This window comes from Trachemys scripta, chromosome 4 (genome assembly GCF_013100865.1).
Source record: "Trachemys scripta elegans isolate TJP31775 chromosome 4, CAS_Tse_1.0, whole genome shotgun sequence".
In the NCBI taxonomy this organism is placed as follows: Eukaryota; Metazoa; Chordata; order Testudines; family Emydidae; genus Trachemys; species Trachemys scripta.
The window spans coordinates 140,359,545-140,370,335 of NC_048301.1; positions in this window are offsets into that span (position 1 = coordinate 140,359,545).

Sequence of the window (10,791 nt, forward strand, 5' to 3'; positions counted from 1 at the left end):
TTTCCCTGTGGGATTTTTGCCACCCGACGAAGCCGTCTGGAGACCCCCTGCAATGTCCGTAGCCTGCGAGTGGGAGGGAGGTGGGAGTCTCTGGCAGCTGGGAGCGGTTACACAGGAACAAGGAGGTGAGAAGTTGGATTAAGAGATAGCCAAAGACAAATACAGTCCGTGTATCTGCTGCCAATCACCTGGGAACTGCCGGTGATACACAAGGAACCATAAACCCGCCCCAGCCTGGGACCCCTAAATGCTGGGAAATCCCTGAAAAGCCTGAGCTTTTCTTGACTCATCAGGAGATTGAAAGAAATGGTTTTTGTTTGCCTGGCGGGTTGTGTGAGGGCCGGAGTCACCTGTGAGAATTCAGGATTTACTCCGGGGGAGCTGAGATCGAAATCCGGCTGCAGTGTAAATGGGTTTGGGGCTGAATTTGGATTTCGGGTCCCCTGGGGGTCAATCCGGAGTCACTCCCTGACTGCAGCGGGGTGACGGCTGGATTCTGATCTCAACTTCCTCTTTTCTATTCTTGGCATTCGGCACAAGCGGCTTTGCAGCCAGACAGAACTAGAGTTGCCCTTTGCGTTGTCTGCGACCCAGACGTTGCCATTGCCGTGTTGTGGCTGTGATGGAGAGGACCCAGGAGTCCTGGCTCTCACCCCCCTGTTCGAACCCACTAGACCCCAGGCCCCACCCCGAGCCGGGATAGAACCCAGGAGTCCTGGCTCCCACCCCCCTGTTCGAACCCACTAGACCCCAGCCCCCACCCCGAGCCAGGATAGAACCCAGGAGTCCTGGCTCCCCCTCCCCCAGCACAGAATAACCCCGGCTCCTTAAATCAGCTTCCTTGTGCATCCATGTCTCCGCTAGGGCCTGGGGCCCGTGAGACGGGAGAAAGGGCTTAATACTGCTGCTAAATCCAGAGTCACACCATGACTGGAAAGGGAGCAGGAGCAGGTTCTGATCCCAGCTCCCTCAGGGCGGATCCGGAGTCACGCCTGACAGCAATGGGGGCAGGGCCGGGTTCTGATCCCAGCTCCCCCAGGGTCAATCCAAAATCACACCCTGTTACTCCAGCCTTGCCAGAACCCTGAAGGCCAATAAAAGACCCTGGCATTTCCCAGGCTCGTGGCGCGGTCAGGCTGAAGGGGCCGTGAGGATCCCCCCGAAGATGTGTCACTTCAGCCCTCCTGGGGTTCGCCCCGACTCTCAGGAACATTCCCCGGCAGTGCAGAAGCTTTTCAGCCCCATTTCTGGATTTTGAACCCCCCCAAATCCCCGGGTTTCTCAGCACCCGGCCTGGGAACTTTTCACCTCCTGGGCCGCGGTTCCCAGCGGCTCCTGGGCAGCGCCCACATGATTCGCCCGCAAGCACCAGAGATTGTGTTTGGCTGGAGCTACAGCTGGAGCCAACGCTCTTCCTTGTCGCTCCCAAAACGCTGCCGGCTGCGCTCAGCAGAGTGGGACGGCCCAGGCAGACCCAGCCTTCAACCTCCCTCCTCCCGGGTAAGGACAGAGGGAACTGGCTCATTAGCCCCGCGGTGGAGGCGGGTTCGTTTGGGCTGCCCGGGGAGACATCTCCCTTTGTCTGGGGAGCCCCCGGGTTGCAGCGGACGGGTTTTGGCCGGGTTGCAGGGACAGGCCAGGGAAGTCGCCCAGTTCGGATTGCAGACGGCACAAGGGACGACGCTTTTGGGCAAAGGGAAAATTCCCGTCGTGTGCGTCAGGAACGGAGCCCGGCCGCAGAGCCAGGCTCCGGGCAGCCGAAGGAGGGTGGGAGCCGGCTGCCCGCCGGATGGGCAGGGAGAGTCGCCCGCCCGGCTCCCAAAGCTGGCAGCCGTTGGGCGGCTCCGAGCGGTTCCCCGCGGCGGGTCCCAGCTCGCTCCACGCCCCTCGCCCAGGTCTAACAGGTCCTGCGACCGACGGGCCACAGCGTGAAACTAACCCCGTCCAGACGAAACGGAGTTAAACCAGATCTGACTTCGGTCCCCAGAGCCCCACGGCAAAGCCCCGCTCAGCAGCCCTGGACCGGATCTAGGTGGGGAGGTGGTGGGATCCCCTGGGTCCCTCTCTGTGGCCCCGTCTCATCAGATCGAGGTCCCAGGAGGTGGATGTGACAAAGTGGGGGATTTTCTTGTTTTTCCAATGGTTTGCATGCAGAGGGAGTGGGACTCAGTGCCCCTGGGTGTTACTGGTTTAACGAGGGGAGGGGAGAGGGAGTTTGTTGTTACAGAGGACCGGAGAGGGAACTTGGGACCCCAGTCAGTGGCCTGGAGGAGGGACACCCCAGCAACCGGTGACCTGACGACCGGGAGGCCCAGCTTGGGAGTCACAGCCAGTTCTGGCCAGTGGGGGGACAATGGGCTGCGGGGAGAGGACCCCGGCGACCTGACCAGCCGGTTCCAGCCAGAGGGGGCCAGAGGACAGAAGAGGGGAGAGGAGGCCCAGGCGACCCTGTTTACCTGGAGAGAAGACAATGGACAGAGGCGGGGCCTGGGGCCGGGGATCTCAGATGCCCAGCTGGGAGCAGGGGGGCTCTGGGCTGGAGAGGGGGAGCAGGCGGAGCCCACCTGGGTGCAGAGAGACTGGGATGTGCTGGGCTGAGGGAGGCCAGGCCTGAGGCCCTGAGAGTTTCCTGTGCTGGGTTCAACTCTCAATAAACCCTCCTGTTTTACGCTGGCTGAGAGTCACTCCAGTCTAGAGAACAGGGTGGCATCAACCCCTTTGGGGGCAGAGGCCCCGGGGGTCCAGAGCGAGTGGACTCCCTGCGGGGGCCCACGGCAGAGACAGACGTGCTAAGGCTCAGAGAGGTGCGGCTCCAGGAGGTGGAGGGACCTGACCCCAAGAGAGAGTGGACCCCCGAGAAGGGCTGTTGCACTGAAAGGGGCACCCCTCACGGACTGCACGGGGCCACAAGTGGGCATAACCTGTGAGTCCGTGACAGTACACACACAGACTATACCTATATTCTCATTCCCATATACCCGCCCCACACAAATCCCGTATTATCCAGACATGCTGATTCTTCGGGAGGGGCCCCAAAGCTTGCCCACAAAGAGACAGGCCTCAATTAACGTCCCGGGCCCACCGTGAGGGACTGACACAGTTGGACAATACAGTCTGTCCGTCAGTCATACGAGGGAAGATGGAGATCGAGGGACAGATGGGGCAGGAACGGATGGGGGGTAATGTAAGGTGTCCAGATAACAGTGTTATCTTGCTGTGCAGGATGGGGTATGGGGTACAGGAGGGGGTTTGGGATGCTGGCTCTGGGAAGGGGCTCAGGGCTGAGGGTTGGGGTGCAGGAGGGGGTTCGGGTGCAGGAGGCGGTATGGGGTGCTTCCTGCCAAGCCCCCAACTCCAGTCCCTGCTCCATGGTGCCCCCTGCTGGCCCCTACCTGCTCCCTGCAGCTGGATGGGAGCCGGCGCCCCCTAGAGGGGACAGGCCCCATGCCCCATTCCCCGCCCCCTGAGCCAACAAGTCCCACGCCCAGGGGTCGGATAGGAGCTGGCGCCCCCTAGTGGGAAACTACATTTATATCTGCTTATATATAAAAATATCTAGGGTGACCAGATGTCCCTGTCGTCAGACGCCACCGGTGTGGTGCTCTGCTCTGTTCAGTGTTGATAACAGTCGGCTGCGTGCGTGTTCCCTCTGTGTGCTGCCCCAGCTCTGCAGATAGCTGGCACAGCAGATCTCGAGCAAACTGCCCAATGACCACAGACTCCGATAAGGTACGAAGGCACCCAGCCAGGTTTATTGCCAAATGAAACACAGTCTCTAGCTCCCCGGATCAGATGTCTACCATTCTGCTAGTACATATGTGCTCCCTGCCAATGGACCGGGTCAGTCAGTGGCGGGACTCTCCACTGCCCCTAGGCCAGACAAAGACACCGCCCCAGGGGTGCATTCTTATACACAGGTACAAACAAGTTACACATCACTCCTGACGTATCGAGGTACAACCCCTCTGCGTGTTGGGGTGCTGCCTCTCTCCTGGTACATGTTGGTTCGAACCAACAACTCTATCCATCATATTATCCTTTTGCCCCTGTCTTTAGGATGGATCAGCCCATTCCTTCTTATCTCTGTGGAACGTGTTTGTACCAGACTGTTCTGGTGCCGTCCTGGCCCATGTTTAGCCTATTAGAATCATAGAAGATCAGGGTTGGAAGGGACCTCAGGAGGTATCTAGTCCAACCCCCTGCTCAAAGCAGGACTAATTCCCAACTAAATCATCCCAGCCAGGGCTTTGTCAAGCCGGGCCTTAAAAACCTCCAAGGAAGGAGATTCCACCACCTCCCTAGGGAACCCATTCCAGTGCTTCACCACCCTCCTAGTGAAATAGTGTTTCCTAATATCCAACCTAAACCTCCCAACTGCAACTTGAGACCATTGCTCCTTGTTCTGTCATCTGCCACCACTGAGAACAGTCTAGATCCATCCTCTTTGGATCCCCCCCTTCAGGTAGTTGAAAGCAGCAATCAAATCCCCCCTCATTCTTCTCTTCTGGAGACTAAACAATCCCAGTTCCCTCAGCCTCTCCTCATAACTCATGTGCTCCAGCCCCCTAATCATTTTTGTTGCCCTCCGCTGGACTCTTTCCAATTTTTCCACATCCTTCTTGTAGTGTGGGGCCCAAAACTGGACACAGTACTGCAGAAGAGGCCTCCCCAATGTCGAATAAAGGGGAACGATCACGTTCCTCGATCTGCTGGCAATGCCCCTACTTATACAGCCCAAAATGCCGGTAGCCTTCTTGGCAGCCTTCTTGGCAACAAGAGCACACTGTCGACTCATATCCAGCTTCTCGTCCACTGTGACCCCTAGGTCCTTTTCTGCAGAACTGCTGCCTAGCCAGTCTATTAGTGCTTGATCCCCTTTAGCTATGTGTATACGTCCAATTAGCAGCCTCCCTGCCAGAGTCTGTGGGCAGGGCCTGCCTCTGGCTCACCGCTTCACGTTGCTTTGTGTTCACGAAGTCTTGACCATTCCTTTGGTTCAGGCCTCATACCAGGGTTTATGTGTCAGGGCCTCGTCTTAGCACAGTCCCAATTGTATAGGGCACCCCCAGTGCTCGGGGTTGTCATAAACATACAGAGAAGAGTAGCAGAAAATCCCTCCTTGCAGCTGTACTGAAGCTTTACCTGTAAAGGGTTAAGAAGCTCAGATAACCTGGTTGGCACTTGACCAAATGGACCAATAAGGAAAGAAGATACTTTCAAATCTGGGGGGGGAGGGGTGTTTGTGGCTCTTTTTGTTTGTTCCCTCTCCAGACTGGACTGAGAGAGAAGCCAAGCAGGGACAACATCTCCTGAAAACATACCGGGAATAATCCATCTAAGAATTACAGAAATTGTAAGTAATAGCAAGGAAATGTGTTAGGTTATCTTTTGTTTTAGCTTGTGAATTGTCCCTATGCCAAGAGGGAGGTTTATTCCTGTTTTTGGAACTGTGAAGCTGAGTCCAGAGGGGAATCCTCTGTGTTTTACATCTTTTTATTACCCTGTAAAATTACCTTCCATCCTGATGTTGCAGGTGTGATTCTTTTACTTTTTTCTTTATAATAAAGTTCTTCTTTTAAGAACCTGGTTAATTTTCAGTGTCCTAAAAACCAGAGTGTCTGCTCTGTGCTCACACTGTAACCAATTGGTTGGTATATTCATAGAATATCAGGGTTAGAAGGGACCTCAGGAGGTATCTAATCCAACCCCCTGCACAAAGCAGGACCAATCCCTAGACAGATTTTTTCCCCAGATCCCTAAATGGCCCCCTCAAGGACTGAACTCACATCCCTGGGTTTAGCAAGCCAATGCTCAAACCACTGAGCTATCCCGCCCCCCAGGAATGGGGGGGGTGAAGGGGCTTGGGGGTATATTTGGCGGGGGATAGGGACTTCAAGTGACCCTTTTCTGAATTTTTGTATGAATCACTTGGTGGTGGCAGCAATACCGTCCAAGGACAAGGAAAGGAATTTGTGCCTTGGGGAAGTTTTTTACCTAAGCTGGTGGAATATAAGCTTAGGGGGTCTTTCATGCGGGTCCCCACGTCTGTACCCCAGAGTTCAGAGTGGGGTGGGAACCCTGACAGAGGATTTGGCTTATATAGGACCCTATCCCCCCCACCCCCGCCCTGTCCCGATGTTTCACACGTGGTCTCTGGTCCCCCAGCGTCTCTGCACTCACACAAACCCAGGCAAAAAACATCGCCATTCGTCATTGAAATGGACGGCTGGGCGCAGAGACCCAAATGCCTCTGAGTTGGCTTTGAGGGAGTCGCCTTTGTAGATTTTGACACGGGACCTTGACCAGTTGGGGCGTGACGGCTGTAACGCGCTAACACTTCGAATCTCTGCAGCTGCGGTCAGGGAATCGGTGTCTGCCGCCCCATGTGGCCCCCAGGCAGCGGCAAACAAGGAAATCGATCCAAATACACCTTGATATTCTCTATCCAAAGTACACGACCCTCGGCACTGCGTCCTGCCCGGCCTGGCTGTGTCACCGTACGGCGCCTCGGGGTGCATAACGCGGCTTCCTGGGAATCGGGGAAAGAGAGTCCCAGGAAATAGTCCAGCCCAAAAAAGCCAAGTCCTGCCCCCAAAGTGTGTGTAGGCTGGGGGAGGGAGATTAGGGGTGCAGGATACCTGGGTCCCACCTCATGTTGGCACCCTGGAGGGGCAGAGTTAGGGGTGCAGGAGACCAGGGGGAGCTGAGACCAGAATCCAGCTCTCACCCCACGGCAGTCAGGGAGTGATTCCAGATTGACCCCGGAGAGCTGAGATCAGGATCGAGTCCTGGGCCTCAGCTCCCCTGGAGTAAATCCTGAATTCTCTCAGGTGACTCCAGCCCTCACAGAACCCGGCAGGCAAAAACAATCACTTACAATCTATCACTGGAGTTAATAAATCTGTTTGTTTATTCGACCTGAAGCAGTGTGTTTGGTTTGAAGCATGTCAGAGACCCGCCCTTGGGATAACAAGCCTGGGACATATCAATTTCTTTGTTAAATTGATGAACTCATATAAGCTTGCAGCGTCCAGCGGGTATAACTGGACACTGCCAGACGGAGGTTCCCAGGGTTGTGTCTGGGACCAGAGATATTGGCTAGTGTCATTCGGTTGCACAATCCAAGGAGCAGTTACATGCCAGAGGCTGTGCGTGGACAGCCCAGGGGTGGGGTTCTCACACCAGACCAGGGTAAGGCTGGCTCCCAGAGTCAAGGATTGGGGTGACCGAGCAGATCACCGGTCCAGATAACACCAGAGGGGAACATCACAGTAATATTAACAAAAGGTCAGTTTTCTGTCTGGGTTTTATAAACGTGTTTGCACCTTTATCAAGTATTAAATAGATAGTGCTGAGAATGCTATAACAAAACTGTTAAAAATATGCCAATTTATGTTATGTCCGGTTATGCTGCAAAACGCTGACGCTAACCAAACCATTTCAACAGGTTTCCACTTTTGGCTCCCAAACACAACCAAGTGTCATGAAAGTTTAATACCCGCCAAGTGTTTGCATCGACTTGCACTGAAAATTCCGGTTGGTTTAATGTTTTATTCTCTTTTATCTTATGTTAAAGGGAAGTAGAAGTTGGTGAAGTTAGCAGTGGACCTGGTGTTACAAACAAATCAACTTTAACAATTTGGGTGCAAAAAACCAAAATGTGTTGCTAGCGCCTTTGCTAAAGCGAAGTGGCCAGCCGGGGAAAGCAATACACCTTCTCATAGAAGATGGGGAGCAGGCAAGCATTCTATTAGTATAAAATATTAGCAATGCACCTCCAGTGAAAATGAACGTCTGCACAACAATTGCAGAAGCATAGCGTGTGTGAGAAAAGACTTGGTCCCCATTGCATTGGAAATCAAGTTCATCTGTGTACGAAACATTGGTTGCAGAAAACAAGAGAAATTTAAAACCATCAAGCAAAAACTTGATGATGTTAACTAACGGAAGCTGTTTAAGGCTGCATCCCACGGACCCAAGACACCAGAAGAGATCACACCCCGAAACCACCAGAATGTAGCAGTAACAGGGAAGAAACCCCCAGGCATCAAGAAAAGAAAAATGAATTGCTTTATAAATAACACACTGGTCAACTACACCTCAGCCTACCAGACCCGGACAATTGGCAATCAGCTAACTACTGGCTGGACCAGGTCTAACTGTGATCGAAATGTACATTATTAAGCAAAGGTAGTTCATGTGCCTGGGGTTTAAATCTTTAGCATTGCAATATGGATGAATTAGGCTACTATGTAAAAGCAACTGTGTTATCGCTGTGTTGTTTATTGTCACTGTATTGTGTTATCGCTGTATTGTTTATTGTCACTGTATTGTGTTATCGCTGTATTGTTTATTGTCACTGTATTGTGTTATCGCTGTATTGTTTATTGTCACTGTATTATGTTATCGCTGTATTGTTTATTATCACGGTATTATGTTATCGCTGTACCTCATTTACAATGTGCCTGACGTTGCTACACTGTTTACCCAAGACACAGGTAAAAATTCACAAACGAATGGCAGCAAACACCAGGAAGGCAAGGGAAAAATATACTGGTAAAAAAAAAAATGATGAAGTTACACAATAATTACAAATTGGGTCAAGAAAGCCCCTGGTCATCATTTGGGTCAATGACATGTCCCTGCTCCAATGCTCGGGTTTCCTTTGCGTACCCTGAGCTCTGCGGGACACACCGGATTGTGCCTGTCCCAGTATCAGACACTCAGCCACCGGGTGGTGACTGTGGGAGCCCTGGAGGGCGTTACTCTCTGCGGCACCACAGGAGAAGGGGCAGCGACACCCCGGCTGGGGAAAGAACCGATCGCAGTGCTGGGTACGAGGTGGGGTCACAGCTACACACAGACTAAACCTACGTTCCCATATACCTGCCCCATGCAAATCCCGGATTATCCAGACATGCTGATTGCTTGGTAGGGGCCCCAAAGCTCGCCCACAAAGTGCCAGGCCCCAAGCACCGTCCCGGGCCCACCGTGAGGGACTGACACCGCTGGACAATACAGTCTGTCCCTCAGTCGAAGATGGAGATCGAGGGATGGATGGGGCAGGAATGGAGGGGTGGTAATGGAAGGTGGCTGGATAACAGTGTTATCTTGGGGTACAGGAGGGGGTTCAGGGTGCTGGCTCTGGGGGGCGCTCAAGGCTGGGGCTCAGGGTGCAGGGGAGGTTTGGGGTGCTGGCTCTGGGAGGGGGCTCAGGGCTGGGGCTTGGGGTGCAGGAGGGGGTTGAGGGTTCAAGAGGGGGCTCAGGGTTCAGGAGGGGGCTCGGGGTGCCGGAGGGTTCAGGGTGCTGTCTCCGAGAGGGGGCCCATCCAGGCATTCTGCGTTTCCAGGACAATGAGTAAACATCCTCCCCATACAAAGACAAAACGTGGGGGGAATGTAGTAGAAAGAAAGAGCCTGACGCTTCGGCCTGGCGGGAGGCCCGAGGCCTGAACCAAAGTCAGCAAAAGTTATGCTACGAGCAACAGCCAGGCCCTGCCAAAAGCAGATGCTTGCCGGCAAGCCAGTGTCCGGCTCACGAACTCGGCACCGGTATCGCTAGCGTGGCTGAGACGACACTCGATATGCAGCACATGAACCCCCCAACCCAGCCCATGAGAAAAGGGTTTGACGAAGTGAGGGTCAGGGGTATCTTGGCTGACACATCTGGAGTGAAAGCACAGCGGGGGAACAAACACGCCGTGAAACACGCCAGATGTTTAGCCCAGGTTGTTGGGCTCCAGCGGTGACTGTTGGGAGCCGTCGCGTGAGCCCGTCGCCCGGCCGAGGGCAGGGAAAGTCCCGCCGCAGCCCGAGCTGGGCCAGCGTCACCGGCACACGTGGGTTGGCACAGGGGGCTCTGACCTTTTTACGTCCAAAGTCACTGTTTGAATTTAAGGGCAACCCAGGATCTACGCCGCCCCTTCCCTGAGGCCCTGCACCCCTCATGCCATACCCCCACCCCGTCACTCACACTCCCCCATCCTCACTCACATTCACCGGTTGGGGCAGGGGGTTCAGGGTGCAGGGGAGGTTCAGGGTGCTGGGTCGGGGGGGGGCCTCCGTGCTGGGGCAGAAGGTTCGGGGTGCAGGAGGGGGTTCAGGGTTCAGGAGTGAGTTTGGGATGCAGGAGGGGGTTCAGAGTGCAGGGGGGTTGGGGTGCTGGCTCTAGGACAGGGCTCAGAGCTGGGGGTTGGGGTGCAGGAGGGGGCTTGGGGTGCAGGGGGGTTGGGGTGCTGACTCTGGGAGGGGGCTCAGGGCTGGGGGTTGGGGTGCAGGAGAGGGTTCAGGGTGTAGAGGGGTTGGGATATTGGTCATAAATCAAATTGTTATCATAATAAATGTGGCATCTTTGTCTTAACCCCTAAAACGATCCTGTATAAGTTTGTGGTATAACACCACAGGGCCAAGAGTGGGCACGATCTGTGAGTCCGTGACAGAGGGTGGCCCCTTCTTGTTTTGTCCCCCAGCTAGGTCCAATGCTCAACTTGGCAATATGGGGTTGTGGCCTGCCCCCCCCCCCCCACACACACACAACCCGCTCTGACCCCTGGCATTGTTTCCTGGCTACCAACACTCGCTCTAACCACTAGGCCTGACCCACGCCCACCCACCTCCTCCTCAGTGACAGAATAAACAGCCCCAACTACACACCCCTGAGAATCCAAGAAACCGGAGAGCAGAATTTCATGCGTTAGAGTTTTAATTAGCACCTTGTTAGCGCAAACAGGATGCAGTTAATCAACAACGAATTCTGGCAAAGCATTGGTACCACCCTGCCCGAAGGAGAGG